The sequence below is a fragment of the Macrobrachium rosenbergii genome, chromosome 20 (assembly GCF_040412425.1).
Source record: "Macrobrachium rosenbergii isolate ZJJX-2024 chromosome 20, ASM4041242v1, whole genome shotgun sequence".
Classification (NCBI taxonomy): domain Eukaryota; kingdom Metazoa; phylum Arthropoda; class Malacostraca; order Decapoda; family Palaemonidae; genus Macrobrachium; species Macrobrachium rosenbergii.
The window spans coordinates 43187501-43210000 of record NC_089760.1 but is presented as its reverse complement, the minus strand read 5'-3'; the positions used below and the strand labels follow the sequence as shown (position 1 = coordinate 43210000).

The window sequence follows — 22500 nt, the reverse complement described above, 5'->3', positions numbered from 1 at the left end:
CTGTACAGAAAACTCGACTGCGCTGAAGAAACTTCGGCGCATTTTGTAAGTGTTTAATTGTGTCATGTTTTTTCACTTCAGTCAGAAATGATTCAGTTTCTTTGCATAGAAAAGTAAAATTATTTAAAATAAGCTATATGGGGATTCGTTGATTCAGTTTTTATCAATAATGAAAAAACCTTTACTTATACATGACAGCAATATCTTAAACGTATACAATAGGTTCAGTTCAATTTTATGTAACTTGTATTGGGAAGAGAACATCTGAGAGACTGGAATTCACTGTGGTCATACAACATTTGTAAATTAGCAGAGCAGACGAAAAAAAACCTATAAAGTTCTAGTATCTTAAAAAGTAGGGAGCGTAACATCACAACTTGAAGAGGATTTTGAGTGTAAGAAAGATGTGAAAAATATAATGACCTATTACTCGGAAGCATTTATACATTTCCTTTGCTGCTTGAAGCGTACTGTATCTAGTTAGCTGTGGTATCTGTTTGATTTAATCTCTTCACCTTCTCGTAAATGAGACTTACGTACTTGTAAAAGGTTGTTATGAAATTTAGATACATTTGCCATTCTCCTTTCCTGACAATTTTCTGCCTGATCGTTTGACTGTCCAAAATCGACTACTTTCATCTGGAGAAATTTAGTGAAACCAGGTGTGTATTCCTTTAACCAGTCATGATAAACCTTCCGTTAAATCATTTCTTACTGGTAGAAAAATTGTAAATTTGCATATTTCCCGGTTGGCTGCCAGTCACATTAGCTGACTGGAAAATAACTGTACCTTTTCAGAAAGTCAAGCTAGCGAATAACTTTTGGTGTCTATAAAAAATATGTATTGACGCCAATAATTACCCGCTAGCTCGAGTTTTCCCTAAAAGTTAGCTAGTTCTTCCAGTCAGGTTTATATATATATATATATATATATATATATATATATATATATATATATATATATATATATATATATACCACATATATATATTTATATATTAATATATATATAAATATATATGTATATATACATATTATATATTATATATTATATATGTTGTATATGAATATATAACCTATATATAAAATTGTATAAAAGTATACTTTAAGCATGTAGGAGGTCAAAGGTTACGTGGTCTATCTCCCCATTAATTGCTTCCATCACGGGGTATCTCCTTTTCAAAATACCCAGTCTTTGCATCACCCTCAGACGTTGTACCACCACATAGTGGTATTTGCCTGGTAGATACCTTTGAACGGTGGCATATAACAGGAAAGGTGTGAGCGCAAATCTCCTCCAAAGCTCTACGCATTCAGCTTACGATGGTCACCTGGCGATCTAGAGACTTGGTGTGATCTACTGCCGATCATTTTATTCGTATATTGTCCTAAAATGAAATGATCTGATGAAACACTCTGTGCATACAAAAGAGCAAGTTTATAATAGCGAAAGAGGGTTCTTTTAAATTTGTCAGCTTACCTTTCTTTGGGTAAATGTGCCTGCACTTTCCTATGTACATGCCACAAGTGTGGGACATCTTTATTTTTTCAGCATTTTCCATATCAAAAATCCATAGCTACTTAATGCTACAGCATTCGCTGTGTCACTGGCCAGTGAATTCATGCTCCTGAGTTGTATAGCTTTATTAATAAGCTGTGATATTCATCGACAGGTGCCAAAAGTCTCAAGAATGGAAACGTTTCTTCCAAATTCTCAGAATACGAATGAATTCTTGTCCCTCTGATAGAGCCACCGGTGTACATACCAAACCATCATTACATCTGCGTCATCAGCGGCGTTAGTGACCCCTGATAGTTGTGACGCCAGATAAATTACAATCACTCAGTCAACCATTTCATCTCAACATGTCCACTTCGCTTGTCTCCAGCCACTCTAGTATTCTTGTGTGTAGAGGATCTGCAAAACATAAATGCATGTGATCCATTACATGCTAGTTTCTCTCTTCCGGTTTCATTTTTGACTTGGTAATGATAATGGTTTCATTTCTGACTTGGTAATGATGATGTCAATTTTATGACGTAGAGGTTACTGTCTAAACTGTTTAAAAAAAAAATCAGCTGATTTTTTCTCCAACCCATGTAACGAAAGTTGGGCAAATTTATCGTAGCAGCGAGTCGCAACATTCTCTAATACTAAAGCAAAGTTCATTACAGAGTATCTGCCATCAGACATTGCTTGTGTAGATGACTGTGCCATCGACTGTTTTGACTCATCAGCCGTTATATAATTTCCACTAATAAGCCTTATAAGTATAGCTCGGTATGTCTGTCTGACCGCTTGCTAGCATGGCTACCCGAAAGCTGCATGCAGGCTTTTACGAAAATTATCCTTAAAAAGTCATGTGACAAGCATCGTTGAACCACCAGTGTCCAATTTATCTTTGAGCCACCGGTGGCCTATTTCGCGTAAGAGGAACCAAAATGTACTGTATATAAATCGCCTTATAAATGGCCTTGTGAGCCACATGTATCTCATGGGATTTTACACTCTCTTACCCTTCTACTCTACCAAACGACTGACCAGGGACATCCCCCAATTGCTGTCAACAACGAACTGGGAAGGACAGGGATGTGAAGTCATGGCCACTGGCGGATCCAGAAAAATTTCCAGGGGGGGCGGGCCACCAATTTTCATATTATACATACATACATATATATATATACAGTATATATATATATATATATATATATATATATATATATATATATATATATATATATATGTGTGTGTGTGTGTGTGTGTGTGTGTGTGTGTGTGTGTGTGTGTGTGTGTGTGTGTGTGTATGTTTCTATAACAGATTTATTACTTTTTCCCATTTTTATATTTCTCATTTATGTTATTATTGCCTAAAGCTTCAATATTATTATTTTGTCATTATTTTTCATGGGGGGCACGTGCCTAGGTGACCCCCCCCAACCCCTGGATCCGCTAGTGGCCATGGCGCTAGAAGAAAAATGTCAAACTGCTGTGTGGCGGTTAACGTGTTGAGATTGGTCACGTGACCTTGACTATGGGATGAGAAAGCGAAGTCCCATGCACCATTATCGTGGATTTGACTCCACATTACCTGTAAGTTTTCCTTTGGAATAGTTTTATGAGTTCATATGGATTAGACCCCAGGGAGGTATCCATCCGCCCTCAGAGTCCTCTTGCTTGTGTGTTTTAACAGTTCTGGGACGGTGGTTGTTGTTGTGAAGATGGTTATAATTTTGTTAGTTTGCTTTAAATTTTCCTATAACCCTATCGCGTATTTGAACGGGTAGATTATGAATATCATTATACCATTCAAGGACAGTGTTGAAATCTTTTATGTCCACCCATATTAAACGGTTAGGAACTATTTACAAACTTCTTGTCATTTCCAGGTGACCTTCTTCTAATGCAGTGGTTCTTAACCTTTTTTTCAGTGCCCGTACCCCTTAATGTCTGAGAAAAATTTCACTTACCCCCATCCAATGTAAATACAATACAAACATATGCAAATTATTAGTGATACAAACCTTGCTGGCTATCATGTCCGTACCACCAGGTTTATGGGTTTCGTGGGTACAGGTACCCAGGTTAAGAACCACTGTTCTAAAGTAAAGAAAGGTAATTTTCTAATAGCAAGCATTCATTTGCGGTATATGGAAACGCTTGGAAAATCACGATCAACTTATCCGGCGTTTGTGAAGTTGCCTCCTCCTCCTCCTCCCCCCCAAAAGCTCGTGTGGTCCGTGAGGCGGACGCCAGGCGAAGGGAGCGATGCTCCCCGAAGCTTAAACATTTCAATCTGCGAGTCAAAGCAACAAAGGTTCCCAAACCTTTCCTTGATGCTATTTGTTTCTGCTGATCCCCTTTCTATTCCCCAATATCATAAATGCCTCGATATTCAGTTCGAATAATATTGTTACGAGGGCGGAGAGAGGGAGGGAGGGAGGGAGGGAAGGAGAGAGAGAGAGAGACAGACGCGGGAATAGCGATTGGATGCAAAATGCCGGAAAATTCGGAATTGGGCCCCGTGACGTCACAACCGCGGCGTGAGATGATTGGAAAATTGAAAAATTGAAGCGTTTAACCTCTGACATGGAAAGCCCTTAGAAGAATATTTCGACCGAAAAGCCTGATTATGGGAAGGGACACAGGAGGGAGCGGCGCGGGGAAGGGGGAGGGGGAGGGGGAAAGGTCTGGGTACGTGGAGTAAGGGGGGGAGGGAGTTTGGTTCATAGGCGGAGCCTTAAAATGGAATACTTCCTTTACTCCTCTTGTGCCTCTTCCTCCTCTTAAGCCCCCATCATTTCCGCTCCCCCTCCCCATCTTCCCCTCCCCTCCCGCCTCCGCCCCCCCCCGCCCCCTCAACATGCCGTAAAGAAGAAAAAGTGAATGAAAAATGTTGAATAGGGAACTTTGTACATCCAGCACGTGTCCTGAGGCGCCGAGCGAGTACGGCGATTTGTTCCTTGCTACGTACATCGTCATCAGCAATTGTACTTTTTATCATCATCAAAATCATCACTACGATCGCTTAATGGAGGTCTTCTAACAACTGGTCTCTTCTTTCTGTATTATTACCTTCTGGTACTTCTTTCTGACGAACGCCGTATTCTTTGGAAGCTTGAATTTGAAGTCCATGACCCCTGTGTTGGGCTTGTTCCATATGAATAGGGTTCATATTTATTAGACAAGATACAATAGTTAGTCTGAACTCGTTTCTCAGCTTCTGTTTGTTGTATGGAATTGTAATCTATGTACTGACTTGTGAATTTTATATTGAACCGTATTCATCTGCCATATATATTGCTCTGGCAAATAGATGTCAATACTTTATTCGTCTCCTGTTTAAAGTCACATACTTGGTTTTCTATTACGTCGTGTTTTTTCACAGTTAAAAGAGTTTTGTATATATATATATATATTTAATAACTTGCAACTTGCCGTAAAATGAAAATGAATCTATTTAATTGATCAGTGCCTCCATCTTTAGTAAGATCTTACATAAATTTCAATAAATTTTTTTTTTCATGGCCATTCTAAAACTGACTTTATGACTATCACGGGGCTGACGCAGATAGATAGATAGATAGATATGTTTGTATGTGTATTTTCCTTTTTCCATAGTGGAAACTTGCTCTGCAAATGTTTCATAATGGCCTTGTGTGTTCCGTCTGAATGACTGTTACATTTTTGTAATAATAATAATCCATAAAAATCTCATAATAGCAGGAATCACCAAAATAGTGAAGAAATCCACAGTGGTGTAGATGTAAATATATATTTTAAATAATAATAATAATAATAATAATAATAATAAATAATAATAATAATAATAATAATAATAATAATAATAATAATAATAATAATGCTGCATTGTACGAAGTGATTTTATACTTTTTCTCAATTTTTCTTATAATTCGCTTTTTCCTGCACTTCAATATTGGTCAGTAGTCGGCCAGTGTGGATATAGACAGCGTATTTCTTACAGCAGAAATTCCTTATTTCTATTGCAGTAGGTTGCTGTCCCAGTAATCAGGAACTGTCCAGCTATAGAAATCTGAGAGACAGCTACGTATTCACTTTTAGTAAACCTCAAGTGCTGACTTATGTGTTTATTGAATTTTTTAAGCTTTTATCATTTCGCATATTCACCCGAACTTAGCAAAAAAAAAAAAAAAAAAGAAAAAAGAAAAATCCATAATTTATTTACTATATTCACAGGTATATAACTCTCCCCCAACCTTTAGCTGAAACTGTACTAGGAGAGACTTCTGTTCTGGTGTCAAACAAAGGCATAGTGTCTGCTGGCGTTTTTGTCGTTCTGGGCCAGAATTTAGGTGTAGTCCTCGACAAGGATTCTTGCCGTGTTATGGTTTCTGAGTTTGATGGTGTTTGATTATTGTAGATAAAATTGTGTAATTGCTGTATAGTTATACAGTATTGTATAATTACTCTAATTATTGTATAATTACTTACTTCATTGATTGTAATCATTTTGATAGATTATTGCTGTTGTTAAAATTAGTTTGAGAGGAAATATAACAAAATATTTCTTTAATTCTATTATTATTATTCAGAAGATGAGCCCTATTCATATGGAACAAGCCCACTAAAGGGGCCATTGACTTGAAATTCAAGCTTCCAAAGAATATGCTGTTCATAAAGGAGTAATAGGAGGTGGTAAAGGGAAATGCAGAAAGAAGAGATCTTACTTATTATAAAAGAAAAAAATATATTAATGAACTAATAAATGGATTAGAATGTATAGAAACGCCATAGAAATGATAGAAATTGTAATTTTTTTCTTTTTAGAGAGAGAGGGAGAAGAGCAGTAGTTTATTCAAAGGAATTCTTGGATAACATTACAGCGTCATAGAAATCGTAGGCAGTGAAATTATAGAATTTGTAGATTTTTGTTGTTGTCTTGAGAGAGAGAGAGAGAGAGAGAGAGAGAGAGAGAGAGAGAGAGAGAGAGAGAGAGAGAGAGAAAGAAAGGAGCAGTAGTTTATTCAAAGGAATTCTTTGATAACATTACAGCGTCATAGAAATCGTATGAAATTATAGAAATTGTAGATTTTATCTTTGTCTTGAGAGAGAGAGAGAGAGAGAGAGAGAGAGAGAGAGAGAGAGAGAGAGCACTAGTTTATTCAAAGGAATTCTTTGATAACATTACAGCGTCATAGAAATCGTATGAAATTATAAATTTTTTTTTTTTTTTTTTTTTGAGAGAGAGAGAGAGAGAGAGAGAGAGAGAGAGAGAGAGAGACGCGTAGGAAAACATTCGCAGGTGAGTCTGTGTCAATTTTATCACCACCTTCCGCACCCTTTTCTGCACTCTTTTATGCATCTGTTTTTTTAATACTTTTTTTTCTAGGGGCCACTAAATGCCACAAGTCCAATTAAATTCCAATTTATTATCGTGGTTCTTGACACCATCTGCTTCGCCAATTACCCATTTGAATAGGAGTGATTGGATCGATAAGGAGTCCCTCCCCCTACCCCCACCAAAGAGGGTGCTTCTTGGAAAACGACCCTTGGGAACACCTGGCGCAAAGGCGTCACTCGCTAATTGTTTTGTGACAACCTGTGTTATCCTGTCAATAGTGATGAATGGGCAGTTCTCTCTTTCTTTCGCGCGGAGCCTTCAATGGCTTTCTGTTGCTTTCCATTCGTCGCCCGGGAAGAAGATCTGATTAAGGTATTCACTTTTTCGCTCATTGTTTGATTTTTGTTTCATATTTTTTTTTTCTTCTGTTCGCTCCTTGTGTGTGTCATTGTTTGGTTTTGTGAGGTGAGGGGGTTTGTCCTTGTTTCTTTTTTTTTTGTACCTTTGTTTTCTTTTTCTTTTTTATTTGCGGTGATAATGAAGATCCATGCATCGTGAATGTTATATTAGTCTGCTTCGTTTATTTTGCGAGTTATTTTATTTTTTCAATTCTTGCGCTCTACGGCGCCGTTAGTCTTTATATAGCTGTATAATTGACACGGAAATAGTTCCTAATAGAGAATTGATTTTATGAATTCTTCCTTCTTTTGTATATTCCCTACTGTAAAATGATGTAGTTGTTATATTCCCCTTAATTGAATTTTATTTGAAGTATATAAAACAAGTAAAAATTGCGCCGAAGTTCCTTCAGCGCAATCGGGTTTTCTGTACAGCCGCTACAGCGTATAATCAAGGCCACCGAAAACATCTATCTTTCGGTGGTCTCGGTATAATGCTGTATGAGCCGCGGCCCATGAAAATTTCACCTACGACCCGTTGGTGGCCTCTCCTATCTCGTTGCAAGAAGCACGATTATGGCTAACTTTAACCTTAAATAAAATAAAAACAACTGAGTCTAGAGGGCTGCAATTTGATATTTTTGATGATTGGAGGGTGAATGATCAACATACCAAGTTGCAGGCCTCTAGCCTCAGTAGTTTTTAAGATCTGAGGGCGGGCAAAGCCATCTCAACAGTTTTCTTTTACAGAAAACTAAAAAAGAGCTGTTATTTCTTTTCTCTGTAGTTGAATATCAGACAACATATGCATGTATGCAAGAGCAGTCCACAGGTAATAAGGTATTATTACAGGTGTGATGGAGACATCTGTAATGACCGGCATATCTGTAATCGCTTTTGAGGATCCTGTTACTACCAATTTTAAATGCTTAGATGCTCTCCCCGCCTTTAAAAAAAGATTACCCATATAGAATTTCTCATATTTCATTATTCTGCATTGTTCAAATTATTAATTTATATTAGAGATATTTCAGTGTCTGCATTCGATATGCAATGAAGTGACGAACACGCAACTTATCGAAGCGCGAAATTCGGGTACGATTCGTCCTGGGAGCTAAATAATTATGTACTAAGCTGGCTAGTCATTTCGTCCTCGTTTATCAAGTGGCATTTAACCACAATACAGTATTCTAACACGATAATGGGAGACACTGATTTTGTCTTTTTTATAATAATAATAATAATAATAATAATAATAATAATAATAATAATAATAATAATGATGATGATGAAGAAATCCACAATGATGTCAGTGTCAAAATTGATGAGGAGAATCGGGCAGGCTCTCAAAATCTTTTGTTTATATATATATATATATATATATATATATATATATATATATATATATATATATATATATATATATATATATATTTATTTACACGAACATCATTGTGGATTTCTTCACCATTATAGTGATTCATGCGATTCTGAGATTTTTAATAATAATAATAATAATAATAATAATAATAATAATAATAATAATAATAATAATAATTTCTTGTGTAGAAAGAAGAATTCTCTGAAGCAATTAGTAAATGTACCAGTCCAGTGGGTGATGGGGATGTAGATATAAACAAACTCTGTCTTCTTTTCTGACATTTACTGTATTTAATACCCTGAACCTTCGTATCATATGCCTTCTAGGATTTGGAATTACTTTGCCTTTCTGTGTGTTCCCTAAGCTAGTAAGAACACATACATATAAATAAACCAGACACCTAATCCAGATAATTGTTCTTAACACAATTGCGCACCAACACACGTCAGATCCCCCCAGACAACGCAGCAGCTATACAATCGAGTCCCGGGCAGAATCACAAACAACGAAACGATTTTTACATCACAAACAACGACAAACATCACAAACGGTGATGATGAGCTGCGTCCGTGTATACAACATCATCGTTTTCACCGTCACCACCACCAGAAGCAACCACCAAACCAAACTCTGTTTCTCTGGGGGGCGCCCCACCCCCCTCCCCTCCGCCCCCCCGAATACAAAATTGGTTCTTTGTGGGCCAATTGCCTTTTCCACGTCTAATTTGCAATGTTGATTTGGTCTGCGGCCAAAAGTTTGGAATTAGAACTAACCTCTCGTCGGCTCGGGAGCGCAGAATATTTCGGGAGACTCCATCTCATTTACCTTGCTAATTCGCTGATTGCCTTTTATTGGGGGCCGTTCTGATGTGATTCTGGCGGAGTTGCTGCTGCTTTCTCTCTCTCTCTCTCTCTCTCTCTCTCTCTCTCTCTCTCTCTCTCTCTCTCTCTCTCTCTCTCGCATACACACACACAAACACACACACACATTTTTGCCTCATCGTCCAATTGGATAATTTCATTGATGAAAACTTCTTTTTTTCCTTCTCTCTCTCTCTCTCTCTCTCTCTCTCTCTCTCTCTCTCTCATTTTTATCTTATCGTTCATTTTGTATAATTTCAGTGATAAGAACTTCCACTTCTCTTCTATCTCTCTCTCTCTCTCTCTCTCTCTCTCTCTCTCTCTCTCTCTCTCTCTCTCTCTCTCTCTCTCTCGTACACACACATACACACACACACACATTTTTATCTTACGTCCAATCTGGATAATTTCATTGACGAAAGCTTCAACTTTCTCTCTCTCTCTTTCATACGCACACACATACACACACATTTTTATCTTATCGTCCAATCTGGATAATTTCATTGACGAAAGCTTCAACTTTCTCTCTCTCTCTCTCTCTCTCTCTCTCTCTCTCTCTCTCTCTCTCTCTCTCTCTCTCTCTCTCTCTCCATTTTTCCAGATAATTTTTTTCCCCATTTTGACAACGCACAAGTTTCGGTCAACTTTTTTTTTATTATTATTTTTTCCCTCCCGAATTTTAGATTAAATGCCGAGCACCGACTGGAGTCATTTTTATTTATTTATTCATCATTGTTATTAAACTTTTTTTCTATCCCCCTTTTTTTTGCTTAAATCGAAATTCCAATTAAGAGTCGCTTTGATCATCTGTATGATTCGATTCCTAAATTGGGATGATTTGTCATTGAAGATTTTTTTTATTTTTTTTATTTCCTTTTTTTTCCCTCGCCGGCTCTTGAAGCCAGATTGATTATGTAAATGTGTCCGTAATCTGCCGACGCGAGAAGGAACTGTCGATAGCAATTGCAACTCTCTCTCTCTCTCTCTCTCTCTCTCTCTCTCTCTCTCTCTCTCTCTCTCTCTCTCTCTCTCTCTTTTTATCTTGCAACGGAACGCTGTCTATTCAGCGTTACTCGGTCGTGCTCGTTATAGTATATCAGCGTTGAAAGAAAACTACAGAGACGGCTTTGTCTGTCCGTCCGCCCTCAGGTCTTAAAAACTACGGAGGCTAGAAGGCTGCAATTTGGTAAGTTGATCATCCGCCCTCCAGTCATCAAACATACCAAATTGCAGCCCTCTAGCTTCAGTGGTTTTTAAGATGTGAGGACGGACATAAAAAGTGCGGACGGACAGACAAAGCCATCTCCATAGTTTTCTTTTACAAAAAACTAAAACAAGGCGTTACATCACGTCGTGAAAGAAAAAAGGACTTGTCTTTCATCGCTAATATATAACGAGTCAAAGTTAGCCATGATCGTGCGTCTGGGAACGATATAGGATAGGCCACCACCGGGCCATGGGTGAAAGTTTCATGTGACGCTGCTCATACAGCATTATAACGAGACCACCGAAAGATAGGTCTATTTTCGGTGGGCTTGATTATACGTTGTAGCGGCTGTACAGAAAACTCGATTGCGCCGAAGAAACTTCGGCGCATTTTGCACTTGTTTATATTTTTATATCATCAACACAATTTCCCTAAAAGTTATTTTTTTTTTTTTTACCAGATGCTGCAACTTTTCCGACTCTCAATTCGATCTTGTTCCAGCGGATCCGTAAACGCTCTCAGGTTATTTTCATTGTCTCACTATTTTTCTCCGTCTCTCAAAGCCCCGTTGATGCGGTCCTAATTGCCAGCTTGTGCTGTTAAGCGACGTGGCCCAAACCCAAATTGCCGATTGGAGAATCTTTTCACGTCGTTTGTGGGAAGGAGACGAAAAATTGAAAGATTTTTTTTTAGATTTTTCTCTTAGCATCTGCGCTAATTAATGTATATGTGTGTTATCTGAATGTTAATAGTAATGATTTTTGTGAGTCCCAGAGGTCCTTTATTCCTCGCACCGTTGGACTGTGGAACAGCCTCCCTGATGATGTCGGCAATTAAAACTTCAGAAGATCAAGCGGAAATGCAACGCGTTACTACCCTAACATATTTCTCTTTGTATTTTGATAATTTAGCTACATTTTTATTTATGTATTCATTAATTTGTTCTTTTATCTGTTTTTCTAATAACTGATTTCCTATTTCTTTATTTCCCTTTAGTTTCTGTTATTTCTTTCGGAATGGACACCGTATTCTTTGGAAGCTTGAATTTCGAGTCAGTGGCCCCTGTGGCGGGCTTGTTCCATATGAATAGGGTTCATCCTCTGAAATTATCCAGATTGGACGTAAGATAATAATAAAAAGAACTTCGACAAATACTGTAAGACTGATCAAAATCCAAATTTTGGCTGTAGGTGGTATTTGACCGTTCCAAGGTTTATAATCCAGGGATTCTGAGTTTTCCAAAAAAATAGGATGCAACAATAATCAGGATAGCTAAGGATCATTTTGTTTGTTTTGTTTAGCAGAAATGGTGAGGAGGAAGTGCTTGGGTTTTCTGTGAAGCACTATTAGCTTACTAAGCGATTTACACAACATAAACTCCTGTAAATAACAACAAGTAAAAATTGCGCTGAAGTTTCTTCGGCGCAGTCGAGTTTTCTGTACAGCAGCTACAGCCTATAATCAAGGCCATCGAAAACAGATCTATCTATCGGTGGTCTCGGTATAATGGTGTATGCACCACGGCCCATGAAACTTTAACCACGGCCCAGTAGTGGCGTGTCCTATATCATTGCCAGAAGCACGATTATGAGTAACTTTAACTTTAAATAAAGTAAAAGCTACAGAGGCTAGATGGCTGCAATTTGGTATGTTTGATGATTGGAGGGTGGGTGATCAACATACCAATTTGCAGCCCTCTACCTTCGGTAGTTTTTAATATCTGAGAGCGGACAGAAAAAGTGCGAACAGAATGAAATGCGGACGGACAGACGAAGCCGGCACAATAGTTTTCTCTTACAGAAAACTAAAAATTACCCATAGGTCAGGATCTGTTAGTAATCTGTAAGTAGACAAATCTTTCAGCAATCAGGATTACCCAGGAAGAATGTGCGAAACATAATTTTACTTCATGAGTCTGGCTAAACTTTTTTGACTGACTTACTCACATAAACCGGCCTCGCAATGAATGTTATTCTGTCTATATATATATATATATATATATATATATATATATATATATATATATATATATATATATATATATATATATATATATATACACACACACACACAAATGTGTGTGTATAACTGAATCACGAAAATATGGAACGTGACGAAAATATAAACAAAGGCAATACCACGAAGGAAAGAAAGTCGTCGCTTCTCTTTCCTTCATTGGGATTGTTTTTTTATATATATATAATATATATATATATATATATATATATATATATATATATATATATATATATATATATATATATATATATATATCTGAAAACGCATAAGCTGAAAACGCATAATATGGCTTTAAAGATCTTTCCGGTAATAAGATTAAATTTTGTTCTTAAGATGTGTAAAGCGTTACATTGCAATTACACTGTCCAAGAGTTGGCAATTCAGAAATGAACACTCAGTTATGACTCCCAGGTATTGAACTATAGGCTTTTGAATAAACTGATTTTTAGAGGTGTAGACACAAGCACCGCTTCCAGAACACTTTAAAAGCCCTCATGCGTGTGCGCAGATGCCCACGGCTTTTGAAAACGCCATTTATACCGTCACCAGATGTAATTCTTGTTCAATATTCCCCCTAATGGATCTGCGGTTCAAGGTCCACTTTCCCTCGTCAAAAAAAACTCCACTTAGCTCTCTCTGCCATGAGACGCATTTACTGTTGTATGGATCATTTTCTCCAGTAGCACATCTCTGCTTTGAGCCGGAGACTCTTTTAAGGGACTTCCATCTCTGTGTCGGGCTGACATAAAGGCTGATTTCGTATGACTGTACCTAACACGGAAAAGACCTTTATGATAGGGTATATTAAAGACCAAATTTCCTTACCCACGAGACCTTTTCAATCCCTCCCAGAACCACTTGATTGAAAGTTTTGTTATGCTGATTAGGCGAGCCGTCGCCTTTGCCCTGGGTATGTTTGGTATTACCCTAGGGGTAGTAGCGTGAAAGCCAAAGAGGAGCTACTAATGCCGGGCTAATGCCCCGTAATCTCTTGTTTGTCAAAAGGGAGAAACTGTGTTCCGGTATATGGAGTTTATAGACTGTACTCCAGGCGTTTATCGCTATTTTTATATCCACGGATGCATGGTTATATATATATATATATATATATATATATATATATATATATATATATATATATATATATATATATATATATATAACACATATACAGTATATCTATGCATGACTGAATCACGAAAATATGGAACGTGATGAATATATAAATGAAGACAAAATCACGAAGGAAAGAGAAAAAATGGAGTGTTGCAAGGCCTTTCGACTTACAGTCCTTTGCTAAACTATAAGTCGAAAGGCCTTGCAGCACTCCATTGTTTCTCTTTCCTTCACGGATTTTACTATCTTTATTTATATCTATGTGTATATATCTATATATCTGTGTATATATCTATATATATATATATATATATATATATATATATATATATATATATATATATATATATATATATATATATTTAGAATATACCAGTCACTTTTATGAGATACGTATGTAACTGTAATAGCCAAGTTGCCCTCTTAACTTCTTGAATCCTTCACACTTTTTGGATATGCTTGTCACTGCAAAGCCTCAGAACCAAATGCAAGAATATGAAGTAATTCTGATGTCCGGTAGCAGGGTTCGAATCCGCATCCAGGGTATCAGAACGAGGTCACGTTGCCGACCTGATTTTAATATGATGTTTCCGGAGGTATGTCATTTTGGCTGTCATGACGAGAAAATATTTTTAGATCGAGCCAATAATATTCAAGGTAACTTGGTAATATATATATATAGTTGAGGCTTTTATTTTCCCATTTGTTTCAAGTAAAGTCAAGTCTTATTTTGATCTTGGTGCTAAGTTGCTATAAGTTAACGCTGTTGGATAGGCCACCACTGACCGTGGTAAAAGTTTCATGGGTTGCGGATCATACAGCATTATACCGAGACCACCGAAAGATAGATCTATTTTCGACGGCCTTGATATATGCCGTAGCGGCTGTACAGAAAACTTGTTTTAGTTGATTTCAAATGTTTATCTTTATCAGGCTGTTATTGTGTACTTAATAACTATTTTGTTATTTTTTTCTGTTTTTTGCTTGTACGTGCAATGGGCATTCTTTTGTGTGAATTTTTGCATTCTCCATGGAAGTGATTACTGATTTTCAGTAATAATAATAATAATAATAATAATAATAATAATAATAATAATAATAATAATAATAATAATAATGGAGAAACAATCCACGGTTATGTATGGGTACAAATACAGGGAATCGAACAGATTCCCGAAAGCTTTCTGTACAGATTTATTTTCAAATATATTTGTACCCATATATAACTGTGGATGTGTTTTTCCATCTCAAGACTCATGCTACTATGGGTATCTTTTAATAATAATAATAATAATAATAATAATAATAATAATAATAATAATAATAATAGCATGAGTCACTAAAATGGCGAAGAAACCCACAGTGATGTAAATGTCAATATATATTAGAAATATATTTACAGTCTGTATAAATATTTCTAATATATATTTACATTTACATCACTGTGCATTTCTTCACCAATAATAATAGTAATAGTTTACAACCAGAATTAGATCCTGACCCAAAGTAGTCCTCTATTCAGTAAGGAAATCGATCGGAATCGAATTTCAAAGTTTTGTGTAAACACGGGAGCAAAAATGAATAAAAAACTTGTATATGGGTTCCTGCCTTGTCTAGGGCATTGTTTGGACTTCCGGTAGCAGCATGGGCTTCTCTGTTGTTGTTTTGTTGTTGTTGTGTGTGTGTGTTTGTTTGTTTGTTTTATTAACGCTTCTTTGAATTTATAAGCAATATCCCTGTACAACTTTTTATGATTATAATTTCTGTAATGTTTCTATTTAAAGTCACCTTTGAATATATATGTATATATATACATACATGCATGTATATTATATGTGTATATGTATACATGTATGCTATCTATAAACATGTATACATCAATATATATATATATATATATATATATATATATTACTATACACAGTATATATATATATATATATATATATATATATATATATATATATATATATATATATATATATATATATATATATATATATATATATATATTGTATATGTGTGTGTTTGTGTATATGTATACATATGATTATGCATGATATTAAACTAGGCTCACAGAAGCACCTGCGCCTAGACACGCGTCTTGATAACTGATATATAAGAATGAATAATTGCAATATGAATAATTGCTTGGCCTAAACTCTATATTCCATTCATTCCATTCCATTCCAGTTTGACTCATCCGTTTGAATTCATTCGCTACATCGCATTAGCTCGTCGGAATGACCTCATGACAAGTCATGACAAGTCACAAAAAAAAAAAAAAAGCGAACATGATCCTGAGCTGTCTATAATAAAAAAAGCTTTGTGAGATTAAGGTGTCCCCCCCCCCCGCCCGCCCACCTCGCCCCGTGGTGGTGGGCCAAGGATGCGTTTCAGTAGCCCATACGGTCCGTTCGGCGGAATGTCTCCCTAAACACAAAAGCGAATTCTACAAAAACGATTCGGGACCCGATCGGGTTACGTCTATTTTGCCCTGAGAGGCGTGATCGAGGAGATGGACAGATCGCCGAAGTAACTCGTCCATTGTTCATCTGTTCATCGTTCATTGTTCATTATTCGTTAATGAAATAACATGAACACCGCTTGAAGGATGATGAGATGATGACAGCTGTCACTGTCTCATGTGATTTAATATTTAGTGATTTCCGTTTGTGGCTTATGAATACAGGGGCGGCATTTTCCTTCACGACGTCGAAGTACCCCTTCGGAGAGAGAGAGAGAGAGAGAGAGAGAGAGAGAGAGAGAGAGAGGAAGGGAATGTTAGCATCCCTTACAGCGGATCCATTCAGGGTATATAACATCGCCTTCCCTTGATGTCTCTATTATCGCTCCGGCGTGACCAAACAGCGCCCTCCAAAGCCCCATTAAAGTGGGGGGGGGAAGGGTGATCCCTGAGGGCTCCTCGACGTACATAAAGCCCTTAATTCAATCTTTTTTCGGCCGCGTCGGGGAGGAAGCGAGTCTCTCTTGGTGTGGATGGCAATCATCTGTGCGGAGTTGTTGCCATTTTTTTTTATTGTGGTTTAGACTTCAGGAATCATGTAGAAATTGTTTATGAACATTATGGTGAAGATACATTTCCTCTGATGGCATTATCCTCTCTCTCTCTCTCTCTCTCATGACAAATGTTCTTTGCTGGAATAAAGCTATACTGTGGAGTCTATGTAAAAATTGTTTATAGACGTCATGGTCCTTTAGTGACATTACTCTCTCTCTCTCTCTCTCTCTCTCTCTCTCTCTCTCTCTCTCTCTCTCTCTCTCTCTCTCTCTGTATAACGAATGTTCTTTGCTGGAATGAAGCTATACTGTGGAACTATATATAAAAACTATTTTTAGGTAGTGGTAAAAATAAATTTCCTTTGATGACATTCTCTCTCTCTCTCTCTCTCTCTCTCTCTCTCTCTCTCTCTCTCTCTCTCTCTCTCTCTCTCTGTCATGGCAAATGTTCTTTGCTGGAATGAAGCTATACTGTGGAATCTATGTCAAAATTGTTTATAGACATCATGGTAAAGATGAATTTCCTTTAGTGACATTATTCTCTCTCTCTCTCTCTCTCTCTCTCTCTCTCTCTCTCTCTCTCTCTCTCTCTCTCTCTCTCATGACAAATGTTCTTTGCTGGAATGAAGCTATACTGTGGAATCATATGTAAAAATTGTTTGTAGACGTCGTGGTAAAGATAAATTTCCTTTAGTGACATTACTCTCTCTCTCTCACAAATGTTCTTTGCTGGAATGAAATTATTCTGTGGAATCTATATAAAAATTGTTATTTGTATCAGCGTACCATAATACAATTTGATTTAAGGTGCGATTTTTCTCTACGAGAAAATACCGACGTAAGGACACTAATTTTTATGAGAGAGAGAGAGAGAGAGAGAGAGAGAGAGAGAGAGAGAGAGAAGAGAGAGAGAGAGAGAGAGAGAGAGAGAGAGAATTTGATAATTCTGATGTGAGGACTAATTGATTTTGAGAGAAACACTGTCAGTGAGAAACAGAATTTTATAAAATATGACATAGATTGCGTAGATGTAATAATGATATTCCTTGGTCCATCATAGCATTTTGTGTGTATATATATATGTATATATATATATATATGTATATGTATATATATATGTATATATATGTATATATGTATGTATATATGTAGATATATATGTATATATATACATATACAAATATGAATGTATGTATGAATGCGTGTATGTGTGTGTACATATATTCGGATAATAATTAGATAACGCATATCAAAACCTGTATCACAAAATAATGACTCCAAAAAACATCTCCGGGGCCGGAGGACACAACGCCAACGAAGAAGGGGCGCATCATGACTGGACGGCGCGTCACCCGAAACTGATCGGATGAAAGAGATAAAACCCGATAAAAAATAAAGAGGAGCGAATTGAAAAGGAGAGTTGGGATAAGTAGATAAATACTGCTATTCGATTACCTCTTTCGGCAACTGTGATTACGCCGCCGTTAGCCGTCGCCTCCTCCTCGTTCCGTCTCGGTTCTCGATGGAAAAGGTGGTTTTAAGTGAGAGGGAAAGAAAGAAAGAAAGGAAGAATGAATGAGAGAGAGAGAGAGAGAGAGAGAGAGAGAGAGAGAGATATCCTCACGAGATGGAAGACGTAGGTGGGGACATGGAACGTTTTTATTATTATTATTATTATTATTTTTATTATTATGGAAAGAAAAAGAAAATAAGGAAGAAAAGAAGAGAGAGAGAGAAGGAAGGAAAGAAAGATCTTAACGAGATCTTTATTATTATTATTATTATTATTATTATTATTATTATTATTATTATTGTTATTATTATTATTATTATTATTATTATTATTATTATTATTATTATTATTATTATTATTATTTCGTTGAAAAGAATGGAAACAAAGTTTGAACCTATATGGGAGTCTTCTTCCAAGATATTATTATTATTATTATTATATTATTATTATTATTATTATTATTATTATTATTATTATTATTATTATTATTATTATTATCATCTGCTTTCACTGAAGAGAAAAGTTTCATGAAGTTTAAATTACATCAGAGCTTTCTGAATACTTAATAAGATAGGAAATTTGGAACACGTTTCTGCCATATGAGGGCTTTCTAAGATGCCTCAGTCTTAGGGAGGATTAAACTATGAACATTTCAATGCTGGGTAGGCTTTTTATATTTTCAGTGTTTCAGTTAGAAAGAAATTTTTGTTTTAAGATTTTAGTTTGATGCATCTCTTTCTAAGTGAATTTCATATATTGGTTTCTGTAAAAGAAAGCTATTGTACCGGCTTTGTCTGTCCATCCGCACTTTCTTTTGTCCGCACTTTTTGTGTCCGACCCCAGATCTTAAAAACTACTGAGGCGAGAGGGCATCAAATTGGTATGTTGATCATCCACCCTCCAATCATCAAACATACCAAATTGCAGCCCTCTAGCCTCAGTAGTTTTGATTTTACTCAAAGTTAAACTTAGCCATAATCGTGCTTGTGGCAACGATACAGGATAGGCCACCACCGGGCCGTGGTTAAAGTTTCATGGGCCATGGCTCATACAGCATTATACCGAGACCACCGAAAGAGAGATCTATTTTCGGTGGCCTTGATTAGATGCTGTAGCGGCTGTACACGAAAACCCGATTGCGCCGAGGAAACTTCGGCGGATTTTTTACTTGTTTTTCATGTGGCTATAAAATTGTTGCTGTGTAGTTACCATATCAAAAATCAGTATGCTTTGATGACGTAATAAGCGATTCACATTTCTTGAAACCGACTTGATTATATGTCGTGGTTTATAATAAAAGTGATGAATTTATCAGTGTGAATAAAGGATCTACAGTAGTGTCCCATAGAGATTTAATATACATGGTTTAGCTTAATTATTGGTGGCGTTTAGAAGACTTTTCATATATGGGAAAAGGGCAGGTTCCCATAAGTTACAAATGAATGGAATAGTCATATACGATTGTGAAGGAATTCTAAAGTGCTAAGAGATTCACAATTTCGTGAAAACAATGTGTAATAAAATCCACAATTATATAGTAAATGTATTACTTTGTAAAATAAACAAACAAAGACTTTCGAACACTTGAGTGGTGTTCCTCATCAGTGCTAAGTGTCATAAACTGCATTGATAATAATTCATCGGGCTGCTATAATAATTACTATTTTATTTGTGTGGAGTATTACAGTATTTTTAAATGCTTCGAGGAGTTGTTTATATCTTCCCCCTGTTTTATTTAATTCTAATATGGGAAAGGTGGAAAGGTGAGTTGAAATAATAAGAACGAGGAAGAATATTTTTGAGACAGTTACAATATCACGATCTGTCCACTCAAAGTCATGGAAAATACTTGAAAGTTCAGTTTTAGCCATGAGACGACAATTAACATTACAATTACAGCACTGATATATTTTGCAAAGGTCCGGTTCTGATCATAGATGATAAAATAAAATATTCCAATTGCACTCATGAGAAATATTATATCTGTCCAATTCTAGTTCTAAAAGTTATATTAATTTTTCATTGCTGACTAAAGAAATTATCAAATGTTTCAGTTTTCGTGGGGTAAATTTTGACCTAGATGAATTACAGGCAAATATCAAATATGATTAACAAAAGGAAAAGATAAAGAGAACAATAGTTGAGTTGAGGAAGCTACCCCTCCCCTCCCCACTCGGCCCCCTCCCCCCCAAAAAAGGACCAATGTTGGGTGGAATGACAGGAAAATAGGTACTGAAATAATGCGAACTTGAAGAGGTAATGACTGCCCCAAAAAAAAAAAGTCCAAGAACAAACAGTGACTGAATGAATAACAATAATCCGTTAACAAACAAACACTGCATGTGACAGACATTGCAGCAGCAACATGGATGGAAAAGGGAAAAATCTTCAGCCTTCACAAACGACCCTGAACAAACAGTGACTGAATGAATATCATTAATCATGAACAAGACAAACAAACAACGTATGTGACAGACATTGCACCAACAACATGGAGGGGGGAGGGGAAGGGACAAATCTTTAGCCTTCACAAACGATCCTGAACAAACAGTGACAGAATGAATGCCATTAATCCATGAACAAACAAACAAACAGACAAACAAACAGCGTATGTGACATTGCACCAACAACATGGAGGGGGGGAAAGAGACAAATCTTCAGCCTTCACAAACGACCCACGATTGGGAGGGATGATTGAATAATGGGAGAGGGGCTAAGTCTATTACCAGGGAATAAATGTCAGTGATATTCGATGATGGACTGATGAGTAAATGAAAGTACATTTTCTCTGTGGCCAAATGATGACGGTATTATTAGTCATTGATGTCTTTAACAGTTAATAGAGGGTTCTTTTTTCGGGTTAATTGGAGATATATATTGCGCTGGAATCGTTTTGGGAATTCTCGGGGTCGCTGAGAAATACGTAGACGGTTGTTGATGTATTATATATATATATATATATATAAATATATATACACATATATATATATATATATATGTATGTATATATATATATATATATATATATATATATATATATATATATATATATATATATATATATATATATGTATATATATATATATATATATATATATATATATATATATATATATATATATATATATATATAGTATATATATATTTTAAAAAGCCATCCATTGAAAAGAATATGAGTTCTAATATATAAATACTACAGAAAAGAAGACATGCCGACAAATCTAAAATGCTGAATTAGCTTTAATATTTTAATAATAATAAGGATTTAGTTTCATTGTCATTGTCTCTCTCTCTCTCTCTCTTTTTCTATATATACAGTATATGTATATATATGTGTGTATATACATTTATTATTATTATTATTATTATTATTATTATTATTATTATTATTATTATTATTATTATTATTATTATTATTATTATTATTATCTACCCCAAAACAAACTTAGCCCAAACGTAATTGCATTGTCAGCCGAAGCAGCAGCCGGAATCTTGACTCAATTAATATGTCACCCGCCAGGTGTCATGAGATCCGCAACGAAGATATACAGAGTATATATACATATAACTCGACAAAGCTTTCTTCAGTGAGAGTTTGCCATAACCAATGGCAAAGTTCTCGAGTCCCTGCTCCCTGGTATGTCACTTTTGGCAACGTGGTTGCCAGAGGATGATGATTATTCGTTATTTGAAGTCAGGGGAATTCTCTGCTTTCCGTGCATAATTGTAATGCATTTAATATTTGCATAATGAATGCATTTGCGAGTTCATGCACAGGAAGTGGAAATACGATGTTTATGTTTCAGCGTTAGCAAGTTTGCGTTTTAGGAAGAGAGAGAGAGAGAGGAGAGAGAGAGAGAGAGAGAGAGGAGGAAAGGTTTGGTTTGGGAGGGAATGGGTGGAAACAAAAATCAGTTTCCTTCGTTTCTTTTGAAACTATGCACGAGAGAGAGAGAGAGAGAGAGAGAGAGAGAGAGAAGGGAAGGAAAGGGGTGAACGGAAACAAAAATCAGTTTCTTCCATTGCTTTTAAAACGATGCTAGAGAGAGAGAGAGAGAGAGAGAGAGAGAGAGAGAGAGAGAGAGAGAGGAGTAGGGGAAAGGAAGGGAATCGAAGGGGGTGAATAGCAACAAAAATCAGTTACCTTCATTGCTTTTAAAACGA

At 36.2% G+C, this 22500-nt stretch overlaps 1 protein-coding gene and 1 long non-coding RNA gene across 2 annotated transcripts in view; both read left to right on the top strand.

Annotated features, from left to right (window-relative positions):
• Positions 1 to 22500, top strand: part of LOC136849317 (uncharacterized) — a 200604-nt gene that overhangs the window by 154230 nt on the left and 23874 nt on the right. The gene's annotated exons all lie outside the window — the stretch shown is intronic.
• The window catches only part of LOC136849316 (homeobox protein orthopedia-like), a 138125-nt gene that overhangs the window by 101538 nt on the left and 14087 nt on the right, over positions 1 to 22500 (top strand). The window lies entirely within an intron of this gene.